At 37.0% G+C, this 22,532-nt stretch overlaps 1 protein-coding gene across 1 annotated transcript in view; it reads left to right on the forward strand.

Annotated features, from left to right (window-relative positions):
• The first annotated feature begins 3,692 nt into the window (after positions 1-3,692).
• Positions 3,693-22,532, forward strand: part of LOC112047392 (uncharacterized) — a 174,571-nt gene continuing 155,731 nt past the window's right edge. Inside the window, exon 1 of the mRNA XM_024084505.2 lies at positions 3,693-3,875. The gene's annotated coding sequence lies outside the window, so the exon portion shown is untranslated. The remainder of the gene's footprint in view (positions 3,876-22,532) is intronic.

Here is a 22,532-nt window from a genome sequence, read left to right on the forward strand (position 1 = left end):
TAAAACTTTATGATTGAAACAGCTATACCACAGTATACTTATTACAAATGTTATTTTTCGCTTTTTAATTTAGTAGAAACATTTTTGTGATTTTGAAGTCGGTTGTATTTTTTTTATTAAAATTTTTTAGCCTTTCTCTTTGGGTTTCAACCTTCACAAAATCATTAGGTCAAAGTCATTAGGACCCGGCTGGGGAAGGAGTTCAGAGCAATCATGATGATCTTCAGGTTAACATCTTTTTAAATGTCTGCGATTTCGACTATATAATCTACCAAACCTGTTTTGAACCATATATGAACGCTGAGCAGGCTTTCATGATAACCTGACCTCGGGTTTGCTTCAACCTACCGGCAAAGACAACGCCTAGCGTCTAAGCATCTCGGCACGATGCTACGTAAAATCGCTAGGGAGCATAAACTTCTTGGCTTCCAAGTGAGCCCGCTTCTATCACACTGGATCGTCACTTAGCATCAGCAAGGTTATTATGTATCTCGGTGTACCTTTTTTAGCCCTTGATTACAATCTCACTTGATGGTAAGTGATGATGCAATATAAGATGGAAGTGGTCTCACATTTTAGGAGAAAAATGAAAATCTACACCCCTTTCGTTTTCTACACGACATCGTACTGGAACGCTTAATCGCTTGGCGGTACGTCTTTGTCAATAGGATGGTAACTAGCCACGGCCAAAGCCTCCCACCAGCCAGACCTGGACCAATTAAGAAAACATCAATCGGCCCAGCTGGAGATCGAACCCAGGACAGGACCAGGTGGATTTACAAAACGGATCTTGTAAATCCACCGCGCACACCACTGCGCCACGGAGGTCGTCAAAATAATAAGTCACTACATCGTTTTTCATCGTATCCTCTATCAGTATCAGTGGATACGACCTCTGTCTTCGATTCCGGAGGGTGTGGGTTTGATTCCGGTCCGGGGCATGCACCTCCAACTTTTCAGTTGTGTGCATTTTAAGAAATTAAATATCACGTGTCTCAAACGGTGAAGGAAAACATCGTGAGGAAACCTGCATACCAGAGAATTTTCTCAATTTTCTGTGTGTGTGAAGTCTGCCAATCCGCATTGGGCCAGCGTGGTGGACTATTTGCCTAACCCCTTTCATTCTGAGAGGAGACTCGAGCTCAGCAGTGAGCTGATAACGAATATGGGTTGATAACGCGATCATCTAACATAGTTATTTCAAAGAAATAATATTGGCTTAATCATTTTATATCAAGTGGCGGTGATTTTTTCGTTTTACAATCATCTAACATGATTATTTCAACGAAATAACGTAAAAAACCGTTTGTCGTTAAAATAATGTTTCTACTTGCTAATACCACTAACTATATTACTGCCACTTTATCTAAAATGAAGATACTTATGTCATTTCGCTGAAAATTCGATGATAAATAATTGTATAAACGAAAATACGATGAAAACTATGTAGTGACTTATTATTTGAACGGTACACCGAGCTACATAATAACCCTGCAGGTGAAATTGCAGTCAAGAGCTATCGTGTTTAAAAAAAATAATAAAAAGTTATAACTTAAATCCCAGCGACCCCACACCGGAAAGCGCAGTGTTAGTCGACCTCCCACTAGGTGAACCGAAGAAATCAAGCGGGTTGCAGGGAGCCGCTGGATGCTGGCGGCTCGAGACCGTTGTGCTTTAAGGCCCATGCAAGAGGCTTATGTCCAGCTGTGGACGTCTATAGGATAAGGATTTAAGAGTGTGCAATATGTAATTTGGTGGTTACAAATGGTTCTTGATCTCAGATTCTGGAAAAGTTAAGAGCCTGATATTTGGGTAAATGATATTTCAAAGTGTTAGCTTTGTTATGACTATACAAAATACACAATTTTTAAATCTTTTTTCGATAGTTTATTTTTTTGAAAAATACATGTTTTGCTCACATTTTGCTTTCAATCTCAGGAAAAGCAAACTTATTTTCTTAAATTTTTGTTTTGTATAGAAAATTAGGTATATATCTTGTACATGGCCATTTTGTTTTTCGTTATGTTGTTTAATTTACTTGCAATTAGGTAAAAATGGTTTTGGCTCTCACGTCATAAAATTTGCGTCGCGCGTCAATCGCTCCGTGCTTTTCACTCACGTGAAAGTCATAATTCGGCGTCTTGTTTGCGCTTCGAATTTTATCCATATCGTACCGACGCGCTGCGCACTCTTAAGGTATAACTTCAATAAAGACGCGGCGTGAGAAGTCGCCTTTATATTTGAAATACGACTGTTATTTTTATTAACATTACATCACAATCGGTGTCGCTAATTAACTGGACGCGAAGAGATCCTTGAAAACGTTTTACTGATTGTCTCATTGTTTGAAATAAATAAACAGCTCTTATTTGTTTTATAGTAACGTGACTCATTAACCGACTACAGATAAAGTAAGTAAAGTATTCGACTTGTCTGTATGTAATGTAACTACATATTTTTTATAGTTTTATAATTGACGGACCAATCGAATGATCTGTAGGTCTAACATGTCACTATCAACTGATATGAGAGATGTCATAGCCCAGTGGATATAACCTCCACCACCAACTTTCAACAGTGAAGGAAAAACATGGTAAGGAAACCTGAGAATTTCTCAATTTTCTACTGTGAAGTCTGTCAATCCGCATTGCGCCAGCGCGGTGGACTAAGGCCTAACCCCTCTTATTCTGAGAGGAGACTCATGCTCAAGAGTGAGCCGAATATGGGTTATTAATGATGATCAGCTGATGTCAATGATAATGACCGAAATCGACGGCTTAACTTGCTCTCAAAGGCACTATTAACACCTCTAACTTCACATTCACAACTCTGAACTGAGAATGGTCATGGTTCAATCTGTCAGAGAATCACTACTCTGACAGATTGAACTTTCACAAGCTTTTTTTATGAAAAGGTAAAAGGCTCGCTCTTTACAAAAATGATGTCTGAACGAATTAATGTGGTCTCACCTGATGGTAAGTGATGATGCAATCTAAGGTGGAAGCGGGCTAACTTGTTAGGAGGAGGATGAAAATCCACACCCCTTTCGGTTTCTATACCGCGAACTCTAAATCGCTCGGCAGTACGTCAGTAGGGTGGTAAATAGCCATGGCCAAAGCCTCCCACCAGCCAGACCTGGTGGACCTAGAAAACCTCAATCCGCCCAGCCGGGGATCGAATCCAGGACCTCGGCCTTCCTCAGCGCCGATGTCACGACACATAACCAGAACGGTTTGACGGCCTCTGTGGCGCAGTGGTATGCGCGGTGGATTTACAAAACGGAGGTCCTGGGTTCGATCCCCGGCTAGGCAGATTGTCATTTTCTTAATTGGTCCAGGTGTGGCTGGTGGGAGGCTTTGGTCGTGGCTAGTTACCACCCTACGGTAGAAACCGAAAGGGGTGTGGATTTTCATCCTCTTCCTTACAAGTTAGTCCGCTTCCATCTAAGACTATATCATCACTTTCCATCAGGTGAGATTGTAGTCAAGAGCTAACTTGTAAACAATAAAAAAAAACGGTAAATCGAATAGCTCTACATCTTTGCTGGTAGGGTTACTACCACTAGCCGCTGAACTACTGATAAACTTGGCTATAAAAAATGGTGACGCTATAGATGACATCATGGCACACGGCTGTATTATAAGAAAAGCGATTATTTTCACTATTCGCACGCATCTCGAAACTGAATTCTCTACTACATCGCCAGTCGGTGCCCAACTGTCGTCGAAGTAACACGTGCAGTGTTCGTACTCAACAGCCGCGCCGGTGAAATAAAACCTGAATTAAAACAAATCTTTTCAACCATTTAACTGTGTTTTATAAATCACTGATAAGTGTTTGAGTGCCACTGTATACAGGAACCACGTGATTGCAAGGTAAATATAGAATTAGTGAATCTAGGTAATCTGTACTTATCAAAGTAAACATTACGAATTTTCTTGTATTTTCTTTTTCAGTTATGTATGAGTGGCTTTCTTGTAACTAAATGTAAACAATTTAATCTTTATAGACTGTTTAAATCTTCTAAAGAATATTTTTCTATCGAAATTGCTATTAGACTACATTCCGTCGTACATTTCAGCTGAATTTCACTTCTAAATGCGATTCAAAATTCATATTATTTATGCGTTAAAAACATTATAAGACTATTTTATTAAAACTTTTTAATTTATTTAAAATAAATTTACGTATTGAAATTAAATATGATTGTAATAAATACAAATAATTAATTTCAATTCGAATACATACGTACTCATACTAGGTATATGTGTGACCTGAAATATATGTACATTTAATTATAAATAATTTAAAACTGAAAATTTGAAACTTTCGAAACTTTTGATAAATTTTTCATTGGTTGGAAAGAAAATCCCTGAAAATCCGCATACTCTGTTTTACGGTTTTCATTGGCAGCGGTGATCACTTAATATCAAGTGACCAGTTTGATCGTGCTCGCAATTTATATAAAAAGATTCAAAATACTGTTTATGTTCACGTTAAAAGTTAAGGGATTGAACTATAAGCTCCCGTTCCCGAAGGAATACGGGGATATTATATAGCCTTCCTCTATAAATGGGCTATCTAACATTGAAATAATTTTTCAAATCGGACCAGTAGTTCCTGAGATTAGCGCGTTCAATCAGACAAACAAACAAACTCTTCCGCTTTATAATATTATATTAGTATAGATGCGAAAGTAAGTTTGTCTGTATGTCTGTTATCTTTTCAAGGCTAAACGGCTTAACGGATCAAGATGAATTTTGATACAATGGTAAATAGGACCTTGGAGCTAAACATAGGATACTTATTGACCCTAAAATAAAAGGGGCTGAAATAGGGGTTGAAAGTTTGTATGTAAATATCCTTCATTTTTAGAGTTACAGTTTTATAAACCTGTTCATAAATCATAAAAAAACGAAATAGGTATAATGTGATTCAAAAATTTTTAAAATTCTATCCCAAAATGAAATAGGGGTTGAAAGATTTCATTGATTTCCACGCGGCCGAAGTCGCGAGTGTTCGCTAGTTTGAATATAAATAGTTATAATTCCGGCATTAGTAAGAGAAAAGTTCTATGCGTAATACTTGAAGATAATGCTCACAATTTTTTTTGTATTGTAAAATATTGCAATTGAGCGGCGAGTGGTACTATTTTTAATTTTGAAAGCAATGAGAAAATAGTCTCGACTATTTATTACGTTCTAACACAAAACATTGCGGAAAAAAATGTGCGTTTTTGCGAAAACATCTTACTGGTTTTGTAGTTTACATAAGTTTCAGCAGTTGAAAATATTACTTAACCGACGAGTTTTGGTTTTGTTTTTGACGACGTTCATCATTAACAACCCATATTCGTCTCACTGTTGAGCACGAGTCTCCTCTCAGAATGAGAGAGGTTACGTTATAGTCCACCACGTGTGACTCAATGCAGATTGGCATACTTCACATACGTAGAGAATTAAGAAAATTCTCAAGTATGACGATGCTACTAAGCTACTAATACATATATTTCAGATTTCAGAGAAAGTTATACAAAAAGAAAATTTTGTGTAGGTGTCGTCATCATCGCCAAAAAGCCGAGGCCCTATTTTAGGGTTTTGTTTTTAAATTATAAATTTTGGTTTAGTTACACCAACGATTCATAAGATCCTAGTTAAGGGTCTGGCACGTTCGTGAAAATGATTTCAGTTATAGGTTAGCTAAGGCCTTAGGCCTAAGGGGACCTTTTAGCCTAGCGGTGATAAGTGATTGTTTAGCGGACGTATGTCAAAAAGGGCATAACGTTATCATCCTCAGCCAACGCGCATTTGACGTGACGGGTAGCAGCGACAGTAATTGCACCATTATTTTATGGTAGAGGAAACACCTCAAGCAAGTCCCAGGACTTGTGACCTTGAAAGTAGGTTTAAGGGATCCCTTTAGAATGCATCAACATTCACCTTCCCTGCCTGAAATGTTCTCCATGCCCACACTAAACAATTTATCACAAACAATAATTACAACACAAAACATTATTGCACAATATCACTAACGAGACTGGCAGCGTGACGGTGTCTACGCTGCCTAACAAACAACTGAGCTGAAGTCATCAAATACACTCTTATGTATACCTTCCCTCCACAATTACATAAATAATAATTGTAAATACCACCTGTATCGAAGAACTTGTAACACGCATCAGAGCACCCTGGTGGGTTTATACTCCATATCGCCTCTTAGGGGAGGCCTCCCTCTGCCGATAACGTTGATTATGGCTTAGTAACATGTGACACACCTCTACATATGTTGGTAGTCGTTAAATAATATTTATTCTTCAATGTTAGCCACGCAGCTTATGTTTATTCATATTGTATTTATTAGAGCAGCCGGTAACCGCATTACTGAATAATATTCAAATAACAATAAACTGTCAAAGCTTCGCTTTTAATAAAATTACATATGTATAATCACTATTATCGCATATGTAAATTATTAAGTATTTTAAATAATTAATATATAGTATTTTAAATAATAATTATAAATTAATATAATTCAATAATAATATTATTTATTTATTATTAGCGGCACTCCGCAGTTTCACCGGCGTAGTTGACGGCCTCTGTGGCGCAGTGGTATGCGCGGTGGATTTACAAGAGTGAAGTCCTGGGTTCGATGGCTTGAAGTTTTCTTAATTGGTCCAGGTCTGGATGGCATCGGCTGGGGCTAGTTACCACCCTACCGGCAATGACGTACCTCCAAGCCTTTTAGCGTTCCGGTACGATGTCGTGTAGAAACCGAAAGGGGTGTGGACTTTCACCCTACTCCTAACAAGTTGACCCGCTTCCATCTAGATTGCATCACCACCATCAGGTGAGATTGTAGTCAAGGGCTAACTTGTAAATAATTAAAAAAAAAGTTGACGTTCCCGTGAAAATACGGTGTACAATATAGCTGTTACTCGCTGATAATGTAGCTTTCCATTGGTAAAATAATTTTTAAAATCGGTTAATAAAACAAACTCACATTCGCATTTATAATAATAGCCAAACCTGTAAGTATATGTATATTAAAATTTTTAGAAAACCTTTTTTTGTGTTAGTCGATTTTGAAACCGCCGTACATCAAGTGGTTTTCGAGACTTTTTGCATGTACATAATTACTTAGACTAGCAAATTCCTGCGGATTCATCCGCGTGATTATGTAATAAAATATAGCCTAAGTTACTAGAAAAAGATATAGATTTCTAACGGTGGAAGAATTTATAAAATCGGTTGAGCAGTTTTTGTATTAAATCAACAAAACAAAAACAAACAAACGAAAACTGAAATCTTGCCTTTTTATAAACAAGTTAAAAATTATAATATTAGTTTAGAGTAGACGATGTATAAGAGAAGGATCAAATGGCTTAGGCTTATTTTATTGTAAGCAAGGAACCAATTTATTTCAAACGCCCCACTCGAAACGGTTCTGCGAAACGAGACGCCACACCGAATCTCCCAGTCGAGATGATTATTTGAGCCCACTCGTGTTTCAGCCCGCCTGGGACCTGTTGTAGGGATGCACCATGTTTTAGTATCGATACTTTTCAAACCATAGTGATGATCTGTGAATCAGGCTGAATGTAATCCACGGATTACGAAAATTCGATGAATGCCGTAAGTATCTGCCTTTGATTTATAGGGAGTATAGGTTCGAATCCGGTCCGGGGCATGCACCTCAAACTTTTCAGTGTTTGGATTTTAAGAAATTAAATATCACGTGTCTCAAACGGCGACGGAAAAACATCGTGAGGATACTTACATATTATATGGGACAACGTGGCGGACTAACTCATTTTGAAAGGATAACTTTGCTCATAATGATAAAATCTGTAGACAATTTTTTTTTGTTCTCTATTGTAAAGTATCAATTTGGTACATCATAAAATTACGATCTAGCCTACTTATGTGACTAATTAGTAATTCAACTTTAACCTAAACTTATAATATATTGTTATTATATTAAGATAATGTCCAATAACTTAATCTTAGACTTTCACTAACTATTATGTCTTTAGGTCACTTTGTTCACGTGATCTTCTATGTAGCACTTACCACTACACTATCACTAGTCACTAAACACTAACTCAAATGGTTTGGTCCGTTTAAGTCTTCTCACTGTATTCGTAACGTCGACAAGCTAGATTGCCTCGATGTTTACGTGATGGTGAAGTCTATGTTCATGAGCAAGAGACATTCTTTGAATTATTTTGTCGACGTTTTCAATTTTAAGGTCCTGATGAATAACGTCATTTCGAATTGTAGACAATGGCTAAATATATAGTAACATTAAAGGAGTGCTTAAAATAGTTCGTGGTGTTGGACCATTTTTGATGGATTTCCCAATTCACTATGGAATAAAAATAAAGGAAAATAGTTTTACAGGCGCCTCATTGGTGACGTTAATTGTAATTGATTAAATTAATGCAATAACAGTAAACAATTAAAATTATTATGAAACTCATATTATCATTAAGCAGGTAAAATGTATTATGATAATATTGGGGAATATTTTAGAATAATATTATGACTATTAATTGGCCCACAGCCAAACTAATGATAAATGTTGCTTTACCCGTAGACTAATTAAATTCAAAGATAATATCGCTATAACTCTTATCAGTAATTAGAGCTCAATAAAAAATCAAAAACATCGATATACTTGTATACAATACAAACTTCGAAATATTATCATACCATTAAACAACGTATATTAGTGTCACTGTTGAGCACGGGTCTCTTCTCAGAATGAAAAATCTGGTATGCTAAAAGTTTACGACGCTGGCCAAATGCGGATTGGCAGACTTCACGCACGTAGAGAATAAAGAAAATTTTCAAGTATGCAGGTTTCCTCACGATGTTTTTCCTCAAACATATTTTTTTTAAATATAATAACTAAAAAGTGGAGGTGCATACCCCGGAATGGATTCAAATCTACGATCCACCGAATCTTTTTTTTATTTTATTCTTTACAAGTTAGCCCTTGACTATGATCTCACCTGATGGTAAGTGATGATGCAGTCTAAGATGGAAGCGGGCTAACTTGTTAGGAAGAGGATGAAAATCCACACCCCTTTCGGTTTCTACACGACATTCTACCGGAACGCTAAATCGCTTGGCGGTAGGTAGGTCTTTGTCGGTAGGGTGGTAACTAGCCACGGCCGAAGCCTCCCACCAGCCAGACCTGAACCAATTAAGAAAAAATCAATCGGCCCAGCCGGGGATCGAACCCAGGACCTCCGTCTAGAAAAACCACCGCGCATATCACTGCGCCACGGAGGCCGTCAAAAATCAAAGGCAGAGGCCTTCTCCACTGGGACATCAATCGATATTGCAATTGCATTTGTACTTAGCAATGATATCGATTATTATCGATATTGCTAATTTTGTATTTTGCAATATCGATACATCGATATTGTCATTCCCTACTCAAGACCAGTTCTAACTTCTCGTTGATAAAAGTTCTTATTCATTTTGTTACGGAGCGATTTATTGATGTAAATTTTATCTTTATAACAATTATTTTGTACACCGCTTCATTCATCATTTTGATAATAATTGTTTTTAAATGGTTTTTTGTTTGTTGTTTGCGTAACCTCATAGTTTAATAGTCTTTTATAACGATAATAAGTATTTATCTTTGTTTTAGTAGCGGTAATCTAGGGATGTACAAAGGTTACGTTGCTAGTCAACTTATGGAGTTTTTATCACTACGGTAAGATGCGCAAGTAATGAAAGTTTTTTTTTTATCTTAAAAAAAGATTTACCATATTTTTTTTTAAATATGACCAATATTCCCATTTCCCCCAAATAGTCGGGAAAGACGAGTGGGTACGACTATAGTCCAACGGGGCGGGGATCGAACCACCACCTCTCGGTGATGCGTCCACTTTACCGTTGAGCTATTGAGGCTCAATCATCAAGTGTTATACGTAAAATGTACAGGAAGCTAGTCGTAATTAAAATTATTATTGCCGCAAAAAGTGAAAAACCCGAATATGGGAAACTAACGAAAATAAAAGTAATTATTTATGTAGTAAAGTCTATCAATCCGTTTGATTGTTCAAGTTGTATCCAAAAACGAATGGTCCATTGTTTTAAACTATGCTTTCGATTTTCAATGTACCATCGGAATTACGGAAAAATACCCATTTCAAGTAATGACTACTTGAAGTCTCATATACAGAGTGTCCCGTAAATATTACGACATACTTTACAAAGCGATATGTGAAGGTAGGGATTTTTGTACTTTGTACAAAAATTAAAATAACTTAAGAGCGCACAGCGCGTCGGTACGATATGGATAAAATTCGAAGCGCAAACGAGACGCCGAATTATGACTTTCACGTAAGTGAAAAGCACGGAGCGATTGACACGCGACGCAAATTTTATGACGTGAGCGCCAAAACCATTTTACCTAATTGCAAGTAAATTAAACAACATGACGAAAACCAAAATGGCCATGTTCAAGATATATACCTAATTTTCTATACAAAACAAAAATTTAAGAAAATTAGTTTGCTTTTCCTGAGATTGAAAGCAAAATGTGAGCAAAACATGTATTTTTCAAAAAAATAAACTATCGAGAAAAGTTTTACAAATTGTGTATATTGTATAGTCATAACGAAGCTAACACTTTGAAATATCATTTACCCAAATATCAGGCTCCTAACATTTCCAGAATCTGAGATCTAGAACCATTTGTAACCAAATTACATATTGCACACTCTTAAAAACCGTTAAATTTCGGCTAACATATATGGCGTTATTTTAGTAGGCCTTGGTGTCAGCTATCACCCTGCAGAGTATGCCGTCCTATTTACAGAACATTCTGTATATATTTACTAATCTTTACATATAAATCAGGAACTCAATTTGTTCGTACAGATTGTGCCGTCTAGGAAACATCTGTCGTCTCGTCACTGTTACAACGATCGTGTTTGTCCGTTTGTTTGTTTATCACATAAACTAGTTCATACGTGATTCTGTCTTCTAGGAATTTGTACGAGTAGGGTTAGTACGATTTAAATTTGACTACAAAAGAGTAAAGTAAGCTGTAACACATTTCCTTTTGATATACATTTAAATAGTAGAGCCGTTATAGCCCAGTGAATATGAACTCTGCCTCCGATTTCGAAGGGTGTGGGTTCGAATCCGGTTCGGGGCATGCACCTCCAACTTTTCAGTTGTGTGCATTTTAAGAAATTAAATATCACGTGTCTCAAACGGTGAAGGAAAACATCGTGAGGAAACCTACAGGTTAGGAAATTTTCTCAATTCTCTGCGACTAGTTATCCAAGAGTAATTGTATAAAACTAACTTAATTCAAACATACCAGTCGAATATGGATTATCCATAGGTATATGAAATCTCGCATTTTTCATAAAAAAAAAAATAACAAAACAGTAATTTTTAATGAAATATTTTTTTACAAATCCCACGATAACCATGGATTTTTGTGTAACGAAAAGTAACCTATGTGTAAATCCAGAGTAAAATCTATCTCTATTCCAAATTTCATCTAAATCGCTTCAGTAGCCGCCGGAGGAACAAACATACTTACACACACACACAAACTTTCGCATTTATTATATTAGTATGATTCGTAGTATTGTCTTTAATAATCTCGATACTCCGAATGTCACCTTTAAGTGTCAACAAAAAGTAACCAAACAGCTGATGTTACAACAATTGATAGTTAACGCAAATATTATTGTGATGAGTCGAAATGTGTGCCACTCAGCTGACGTGATTGCATCATTAGACACAATAACAGAGCGCATCTGCCGTAAAGTGTGAACGCAGGGGACTTTTCACACTTGTCCGCGATACAATATATTTATAATAAATAATTTAAATTTAAGTAATCTTGGGATAACGATTTTACAAACTTTAAAACCAGATGAAAATTATCTGGTTTTAATACCTAGTTATTTTATTTTATTTGTTAAAATGTTGTCCGACTCAGGCAGACTCATCAAGTGTTTTATGATAGTACTAGCAAACGCTCGAGATTTCGTCCGCGTGGAATTTAGTATTGCGTGGAAATCCCGTGGAATCCCACGGGCACAATGGATTTTTGAGGGATGAAAAGTAGCCTTTACAAATTTCAGCCAAATCGCTTTAGTAACAGACACTATCCAAACAAGCATCTAAAGAAACATCCAAACAAACATCCATACAAACTTTCGCGTTCCTAATATTGGTACGATTTACGGTAGAATTGGCAATCAATCTTCACTTAAAAGCCCATCACATTCCTAACATTAGATGGTACATTTCTTAGAAATTATGAATAAAAAGTGGGTAGTTTTAGACACTCGTGTCTAGGAAAGAACGTTAATCATTAATCGATCCCAGTTATTATTTATATATAATTACTACTACTATTATTTATCTTACATCTATTATATTATATTTATCATTATATTACATCTAAACTCGACATGCCTTATGCACTACTCTAAAGAAGGAGCTCCGTAGAGGCCGCTAAAGTAGGCTGATGGTAATGATGTTATACATGCTAAAAAGGCAACGGATAAGTGTGAATTCTCCCCAGCGTTCGGCGGCGTCCATTCACAAGCTCCGGCTGAATGGGCGCGAGTTACGACGCGGTACAAAAACCAGCGCATCTGTCAACGTGACGTGATCGACGAGCGGCTTTTTATGACGCGCTAATACAGCACTCGGAGCCATAACTGTTCACTGCGTAATTGACCAGGCGATGTGAGGAGTTGAGTGTGCATAACATGAGGACCGCATTTTGTTCACATTTTTTAATTAATAATATGCTTTATTTAGCTGAGTACATACAACTGAGTGAAAAACAATAATACAAATACAAAAAAAGTAAAAAAAAAAATTAAAAAGAGTTTGCACACCTTGGATAGTGACTCTGCAGAGCGTGGCTTTCTGGTATGTGGTATTTTCATACATGCCATTTAATCTAACTTTTAAGCTAACAACAGAAGCGCTGCAGATTATGGTTCTGCTGAGTGTTGCCAGGAAGTTTTTTGGTCAGATTGTTTATACCCCCTTCAATATCGAGTAATTGGACTAAAGTCCTCACATTACGCACACTCAACTCCTTACAGAACCTGGTCTATGATTTACTTGGATAGGTAGTTTTAGCGCAGATTTTTTTACTTCTCTTGCTCAAACTATCTGTCATAAGTCATTGCAGAGTATCGGAAGGTTGAAATAGAATTTTCAGTCTATTTCCAGTGAGCCTACAAATTCAAATTCAAATTAAAAATTATTTATGTTCTATTGAGAGTAGTCCCAAGAAATTCAATCAAAAAAGCTACTTCGCGGTTCACTACGGCTAAGGCCCAAACTCAACACTAACTTGGTTTTGTATCCGGCCGGTCGTGGAGTTGATTTCCTGATGGATTCACGTAGACACTATTTACAATTTATTGCATTGTTAAAATTCAAAAAATCGTCTAATATTTTTGCACAAATAAATATAACTAATAACCAAAACCACCGATACTTAATCTTTTACTTTAATGTTATCATGTAAAATGTAATTATAATTTTTTCAAAAGTATAATATTTTCTAGACACAGTATATAAATTTTGCTAGTAGGTTTTATCACTTTTTTATCTCCGAAATTTAAATACGACAACCGGTGTGGGCGGAAGCGGGATATCTCGAGTGACGTCACACGCACGATACCTTTGCCTCGGTATGAGGTCATGCTAGGGGCATGCACGAATATACCTACTACTACTATACTATAACAGAAGCCCACAACTTCAAAAGCGTATAGAACGAGAGCCTGTGATGTCCAGACCATCCAATTGTTATAGAAGTTGGAAGTTAGTCAACTCATGCTCCTAGTAAATAGCTGTTACCTACGTACCGAACGCAATTTGGGACTCAATCTTTCCCGACTGGGAAGGGAATAGGATTATTGGTCATATTTAAAAGACTAGCTGACGCCGCGCGGTTTCACCCGTGTGGTTCCCGTTCCCGAAGAATACGGGGATAATACATATATAGCCTATAGTCTTCCGCGATAAATAGGCTATCTAACACTGAAAGATTTTTTAAATCGGACCAATGGTTCCTGAGATTAACGCGATCAACCAACCAAACTCTTTAGCCTTATAATATTAGTATAGATATAGCAAATATTCTTTAAAATAAAATATAGGTAAATATGCGTAGTTTTCGGAGTTCGCAAGTTCCAAGGGTCTTAATCGTCCAAGTATAAACGTCTATTCGATTGCAGCAATTACAAAGCATGTCTTTAGTCGTCTTTTTAAATTTTCATAACATTCTTTAAATTATTGGCTGGTAGGCGGCTTCGGCCGTGGCTAGTTACCACCCTACCGACAAAGACCGACAAGCGATTTAGCGTTCCGGTACGATGTAGTGTGGAAACCGAAATGAGTGTGGATTTTCATCCTCTTCCTAACAATTTAGCCCGCTTGCATCTTAGATTGCGTCATCACTCACCATCAGATGAGATTGCAGTCAAGGGATAATTTGTAAAGAATAAAAAAAAAACAATCACAAAAATTTAAAGAAGCAGTTTAAGAAACTTTTTCTCTAACAAAGGGTTGCCTAGTACCTGAGTATCTGGCAACTGGTGACACGATTTTTATAATACGGCGAGAAAAATATAAAAAAAAAATACTCTTTACACGACAGACGGCACGTTGGTAAAAGCATCACGTGTTTACAAACTTTCTACTTTTTTACACTTTAAATAAGGGAGGTCAAGCCGTCGCAGGCATATTCCCTTATCAACTGTTCTTAAAAACCTATTTGCAAAAAGCCAACGCGATTTATATGTTGTCAACTTTTTTATCTATCTAATATTGTATGGGCACTTTTAAATGGCAAGTTAAGAAGCAATTTATCGGTTGACCACTGACTATAGTTACAGATTATAGCGGCCATTAATCAATCAACATACTGAACTAAGTACTCATGATTGATTACGTTTTTATAGGCTTTCAAAATGCCCAATATTACCTATTTAAATAATGGAGATAGAGAGAATAATATATTAACTAAACTTAATAAATGTTGAGAAAGTTTTAAAATACATACATCTAACAAGAAAGCAAACATATGCTTAGTCAAATAATAATTTTAACATCATCTGAATATGAATCTGACCTAATGAAATTCTTTCATCCTTTAAAAAGATTTTCAGCTATTGAACTATCAAAGTCAAATGTTTTCCCTAATTTTCTTCTCACAAAAGAAAATCTAGTATTGAATAATATAATAATAATCGTTAATAATAGTTGTGTGCTTTGTGGACGTGATAGCCCAGTGGATATGACCTCTGCCTCCGATTCCTCCAACTTTTCAGTCGTGTGCATTTTAAAAAATTAAATATCACGTGTCTCAAACGGTGAAGGAAAAACATCGTGAGGAAACCTACGTAACAGAGAATTTTCTTATTTCTTTGCGTGTGGGAAGTCTGCCAATACGCATTGGGCCAGCGTGGTGGACTATTGGCCTAAACCCTCTCGTTCTGAGAGGAGACTCGAGCTCAGCAGTGAGCCGAATATAGGTATAAAATGGTGATACCAATTCAAAAGTATGTAACGTGTCTAAAATTTTCAAATTATTCAAACAGTTTTGGAGTTATAGTGAAACAACAGACAGCAATTAATTTTTATATACGAAATACACACGTATGCCATATGTTCACAGGAAACGGAAGGGCTCTTTTAACAAAAAAAAATGGCTCAAAAGGTCTAAATTTGAACCAATAAATAACACATTTTTTGCACGCGCGTCAGTAAACACATAAACGTATATGAATCGATGTCGTAAATCAATTAGTTTGACGCGAACATTAACTGGACAATTGAACGAATTTATTTGGAACATTTTCGTTTAACACCTACTCATACTTCCGACGCTGCTGTGGGCCAAATATTTAACGCGTGTTCAATAAATATATTTTTTCTTCAGTAATAAAATATTATGCGCACTTTTCCACGAAACTAGCAACATTTAAAAAAATAAGAAAGTCACTGGTAACATTTCGTATGATATAAATGTGCAAGAGGACAAATTATAATAAGTCAGTAAGGATTACTAAAAACACTAAAAAGAGCCGTGATAGCCCAGTGGATATGACCTCTGCCTCCGAGGGTGTGGGTTCGAATCCGGTCCGGGGCATGCACCTCCAACTTTTCAGTTGTGTGCATATTAAGAAATTAAATATCACGTGTCTCAATCGGTGAAGGAAAAAATCGTGAGGAAACCTGCACACCAGAGAATTTGTTAATTCTCTGCGTGTGTGAAGTCTGCCAATCCGCATTGGGCCAGCGTGGTGGACTATTGGCCTAACCCCTCTTATTCTGAGAGGAGACTTGAGCTCAGCAGTGAGCCGTATATGGGTTGATAACGACGAAGGATTACTAGTTTTATATGGGAACACCTGAAGAGAAACTTTATGTCATTGAAGATTTAAGAAGTCTATATGTATAATTTGTTTTTACTCCATTTTACACAAGTAGCATGTGAGAGAATCTAAATGTATGTATGTAATGTAATTTAATAATGCCTATAAATAGATAACCAAACAAATGGAAGTGTATCATATTTCTGAACACGATGAAACGAGCAGAAAGGGCCACTTATTAGTCCCTCAACTCAATCCCACTTCTGAAAGGCATCGTAAATCATCGTGGACCTTTGACGCGGGCCCAATGACCAATGCTATTTCGGATCTCCCAAGCAATTGTGTCGCAAAAGTGACATTGATTTATATTGGGAAGTCCATCCGTGACACAAATTAGCTGGACTTCAATAAATCCCTATTTACTGTGGACATGATGTCAGCTGTTTTAAATAGACATGAATTAATGTTAAAAGAATGGTGCGGTGATTATTTAATTGGATATTTTGGTGACGGAAATTTGAATTGATGGAGACAGTTGATGGGGTAATATAGGATGAAATCATTGTAATAACTTATATTATCAAAATATTGAGGCGATTGTGATTGATTGAATATTTGTTGGAATGTTACTAGACCTTACCTGACCTGACCTTACCTTAGATGTTACCTGATAGCCCAGTGGATATGACCTTGGCCTCCCAGTCCGGAGAGTGTGGGTTCAAATTTGGTGCGGGGCATGCACCTCCAACTTTTCAGTTGTGTGCGTTTTAAGAAATTAAATATTACGTGTTTTAAACGGTGAAGGAAAACATCGTGAGGAAACCTGCATACCAGGGAATTTTCTTAATTCTCTGCGTGTCTGTGAAGTCTGCCAATTCGCATTAGGCAGCGTGGTGGACTATTGGCCTAATCCCTCTCATTCTGAGAGGAGACTCGAGCCCAGCAGTAAGCCGTACATGGGTTGATAACGACGAGTCTACATGAAATATTTAACGTAGTAATCGTATAAAAAAACGCGCAAAACGATGTTGGTATTAACTCACTCTAAAATCTATTATTAAGATGTAAAATCTAGTATGTCCTATGAGTCCTTTATTATAAAATCTAATAATAAAACCAGTTAAAGCTACATAGTTTCCAGTTTATTTACATATGCACTAAACTCAAGTGCAAGAACACAAATCTTCCAATGTTATTGCAATAAAGCACGTTCTAATAAAGGATTATAGGCAGTCAGCAATACGGGATGTTGCGTGGTGTATTTGCCAAATATTGTTTGTACAAACGCCACCTGCTCCTCACAAAGCATTGCTTCTTTATGATATTATGCAACCTTATTTTTGAAAATTTTATTTTTTCTTAACGTGTTACGACACTATATGTTTTAAGAAAAAATAAAATTTTCCAAGAAAAATTACTAAATTCAAATTATGCGATAAGTAATAGAAAAGACTAGCTGACACCGCGCGGTGTCACCTGCGTGGTTCCCGTTCCCGTAGGAATGTGGGGATAATATATGGTCTATAGCCTTCCTCGATAAATGGGCTATCTAAAACTGAAAGAATTTTTCAAATCGGACCAGTAGTTCCTGAGCTTTGCGCGTTCAATCAAACAAACAAACAAACTCTTCAGCTTTATAATATAATAGAATAGATAAGATGTAATTATTGTAAACGATGATTGTATAAATGAGAGCAACTGCTCAGTATCTTGCCAGATATTTTCAATATCTTCTGTCTTCAAAACCGGTAGTAGAGTCACTACTTAAAATGATTTGATATATTATACTGATTTTACTACCATTATGAAGGTTTTTAGTAACTACAAACTTAAAAGACTTAAAGTTTAATATCATTCCACTCTAGCATCGCGTTTGAGTCTCATATTATTGCAATCATTATTATCTCTATCAATCTTATCATTATCATCGAATGCAATAGATAGCGTTTGGAGGCGTGGTCCATATTATGCAATCAATCCTAAATGATAGACTGATATACTTTTCATGTGGTTTTATTTTTTACCTGAATTACTCATACCATTCTCTCTTTATTACGTTTATAAACAATGGCTTTATGCTAGGTTTTATCAATATTACTCTAGTTTCTTAAATTAATGTGGAAAGTTTCTACTGCGCCACTGGTGGAAATTCTGGTCTATGGATGGTAAGTTTGTTTATTTATAATGTGACATTTAGCGCTTCCTTTGTCAATTTTTTTTCCGTCTTTTTGGCGATCTATCATATTGTCCTTCGACTGTGGCAGAATTGTTCGTGTTAATGATTAGTAAGGTATTTGGTTAGAAACTTTTATGGATGACGACAACCTAAATGTATTTTTCTATTCCTTAGGCCAATATTTTAGATGTAAAAAGTATCTTATGTGTGTTTCTACAGTGTCTCTGCCCAAAGAATATTAGTTTCTCTTTACACTCTCGAAACTTTATGGCTATTCGAATTTTGCGCTATTCTATACCGTTCTTTGTTTTAATCGTTCACTTTCACTGCAAAAGATGAGTGTACAATATACATTAATGCAATTGCCTTTTCACTCGTAACAACTAATATCGGTCATTCAATTATAGCCAGCCCACAATGCAAGTTATAAATCAATTGCTCTCGTCTGCAAACCCATTCCTTCTTCATAATACAACAAGATAAATGAACAGTCGTATGAACATTAGCCTTTATGTTGAACCATTTTGAACTGTATTCCATTGTAATAGAAGCTATAAATTAATCGTAATCGTAAAAGTATCTTGGGGGTAATAAAATTTAACTTTCTTCATTGGCTAATACTGACTCATACTCATACGTATTGCCTTTTGCCTTTGAAGCTTTGCAACGTTATGGCACAGTAGTATACTGTGGTTATGGTTAACATGAATAAGTACAGAAACATTTCTACAAATAGGTAATTTAAAATTATTCATCCGACATTTGCCAGACACTTGGCTTCATAGCAACCCTTTGAAAAACACTAGTTTCGAAACTTCAAGCGTCTCTAGCGAAGGGTTGCCATGAAACCAAATGTCTGGCAAATGGGGATGTCATTTCTCATATTATGCCGATAAAAAGTTCGAGATGTAGTGTTGGAGGCGAATGTTACGTGTACCGTGGACTGCCAAACGCACAAATTTATCAATTCTTTCACAGCTTCAAATTAAAACAACCTCTCTCTCAACCATCTGTCTACAGCGCATCCTCAGTTATTTTGGACATATCACACGCCGTGGGAACGAAAAAATTGTGGTGGGAATTGTGGAAGGCAAACGGCCACGAGGTAGATCTCCAACCCGATGGTCCGATCTTCTAAAGGATGCAGGAGCACCTTTTACAGTGCCGTCCAAATGGCCAGCGACCTCGATACTCGGTACTCGATGGAGGAGCATTGTAAACCAAACGATGACTCGCCAACGTGGTCACGATCCTCAGTCATGAGGGACCGACTAGAGAGAGAGAGAGAGAGAGAGCCGATAAAAATATAATTTACTTTATATTAAGACAGTTTAGGGTCTGTCAGGGTCAGAGGAGGTCTTAAAACCTGCAAACTACCAAAGCCACCACGATCCAAACTTCATAATTGGCTACCGTACTTACTTATGTTAGGAGCATGAGCTGACAAACTTTTATAAAATGACGAAGGTCTGGGGTTCACGGGCTCTCTTCTTTATGTGTATACTTTGATAACCAATTAATGAGCTTCTGAATGCAGGGAAGCGATTCGACGAACTTGAGAACGCTCCTCCAAATTATGAGCCCCACCCATAACAATGTTGTAAGGCTAAAGTAGTGGTGGGCGGGGCACATAATTATCTTCTCATTTCAGATTTGATTCCGAGGCATTGCCTCTCAGGGGGTAAACTATAGACGTCCGCGACTTTGTCCACCCTCCTTACTCTGGCCTCAAAATCCGTTCTTAGCAGACTAATTTTAAACTACTTCCCTGCCAAATGTCTTACTATGTCAAGCGGTTGTTGAGATGTGTTTTCGCTTTTATAGTAAATCTTCTATCTATACTAATAAATTTGTAGAGATGTTCATTCTGTACATGAAATATATTTCTAAAATAACTATCAGGGGATAATTAGTGATCAATACGGATGCCAAAAATGCAATCAGTAAAATTTTTGTCTGTATGTTCGCTATAGAAACAAAAACTACTCGACGGATTTTAGCGAAACTTGGTACAATTATTCTTCATACACCTGTGCAGGTGTATTTCGTTTCATCACGCTACGATCAATAGGAGCAGAGCAGTAAAGGGAAATGTTGGGAAAACGGTAGAAGTTACTCCATTTTTACAGCGATACTACTGTAAGGGCTGGATTAAAGAGGTCTAAGGGCGGACGAAGACGCGGGCGTCCGCTAGTTTATATAATAAACCTCAATAGCTCACCTATAGTTCAATAGCAAAGGGGCCGAACTATCGAGAGGTGGTGATTCGATCTCCGACCGCTTCACTAATACAGTACTCCACTCCTATTGCAGTATTTACCGACTAGTTGGGGGAAAGTACACAGAACTAACGTGGAAACCAAAAAATGTAAATAAAAAAATACAACCGACTTCAAAACCTAAAAACGTACCCACTAAACTAAAAAGTGAAAAATAACATCATAATATGTTCTACCTGCTGATCAGTATGAAGGCGGTGCTAAGCCGGTGATGTATTAATTCAAGCCATGTGAGAATATCTTATAGATTTAGATTTTGCAGACAGTGTTGTTTCATGTGGTCCTGTCAGAAATGGCTTAAATTAAGACAACACCGGCTAAGCACCGCCTTCATACTGATCAGCAGGTAGAGTAATCGGTGTACATACATTAAAAAAAAATACCGACCAAATTGAGAACCTCCTCCTTTTTGAAGTCGGTTAAAAATAAAAATGTGTACGAAAAGAGTATTACGTTACGTGTGGAACATAGAAAATTAATTAAATTATTGACTAAACTAACCCATTACCACCATAAGAAAGACAAGACATATAAAGTTAAAATAATCTTTGATCTTTCACTATATGCGGGTGAAGCAGGATGTTTGTCTGTGGCGGACCAAAATTGTCTTTCTGACGTAAATGGCGTGGAAGATAATACGTAAGGTCACGACATCTAACCATTTGGGGAATACATCAAAGGGATAGTGCTTTTATTTTTCTTGTGGGAGGATTTTCAGGAAGTGCGTTAGAAGTTAACGTTACGTACGTCGCAATGTTTGGAAACAATATGCCTCATGTTACACTGCTTACTTATTATAGCTTGGCAGTTGGCAACTTCGTTGGTAATACTCCCGATGTTCCGCGCGAGCCGGGGGGCGTGTAGCGATGAATGAGAAAACTACGACTGATGCACGACACTTCCCCGCACGCACGATTTCACACCCGCGCAGTCTTTCCCATCGTCGCCCGCATATCATGGGAGTGTTATCAACGAACTTGCCAGACTATAGTAATTTTCATTTATAGACTTTCTTCATGAGCACAAATAAAATGTAAGAAAAAGAAGTATACATTATGTAAAGAAATAAATAATCTATCATCATTATCAACCTTATTCGGTTCACTGTTGAGCTCGAGTCTCGTCTCAGAATGAGAGGGGTTAGGCTGTTAGTCCACCACGCTGGTCCAATGTGGATTGGCAGACTTCACACACACGTAGAGAAATAAGAAAATTCGTGGCTAGCTACCACCCTACTGGCAAAGACGTACCGCCAATCGATTTGGCGTTCCGGTACGATGTCATGTAGAAACCGAAAGGGGTGTGGATCATCATCCTACTCCTAACAATTTAGCCCGCTTCTATCTTAGATTGCCTCATTACTTACCATCAGGTGAGATTGTTGTCAAGGGTCAAAGAATAAAAAAAAGAAAATTCTGTTAACTAATATCATAATATCTCAAATATTTTTAAAATCATACCTTGAAATTAAATCCTAAGGAGGTGATATTAACAATTATTTTACTGCTTGACCAATAGACCAGGGTTTTTCAAACTTTCGGCTCCACGAACACCTGTTAAAATTACCAAGTGACAGCGAACCCCTTACTAACTAATGCTAACTAATGGACCCCCCCCCCCCCCCCCCCCCAAAGAAAAATATAAATTTGACTGTTCAACAAAATAAAAGGTAGCACAT

The sequence above is a fragment of the Bicyclus anynana genome, chromosome 7 (genome assembly GCF_947172395.1).
Source record: "Bicyclus anynana chromosome 7, ilBicAnyn1.1, whole genome shotgun sequence".
NCBI classification, from domain to species: domain Eukaryota; kingdom Metazoa; phylum Arthropoda; class Insecta; order Lepidoptera; family Nymphalidae; genus Bicyclus; species Bicyclus anynana.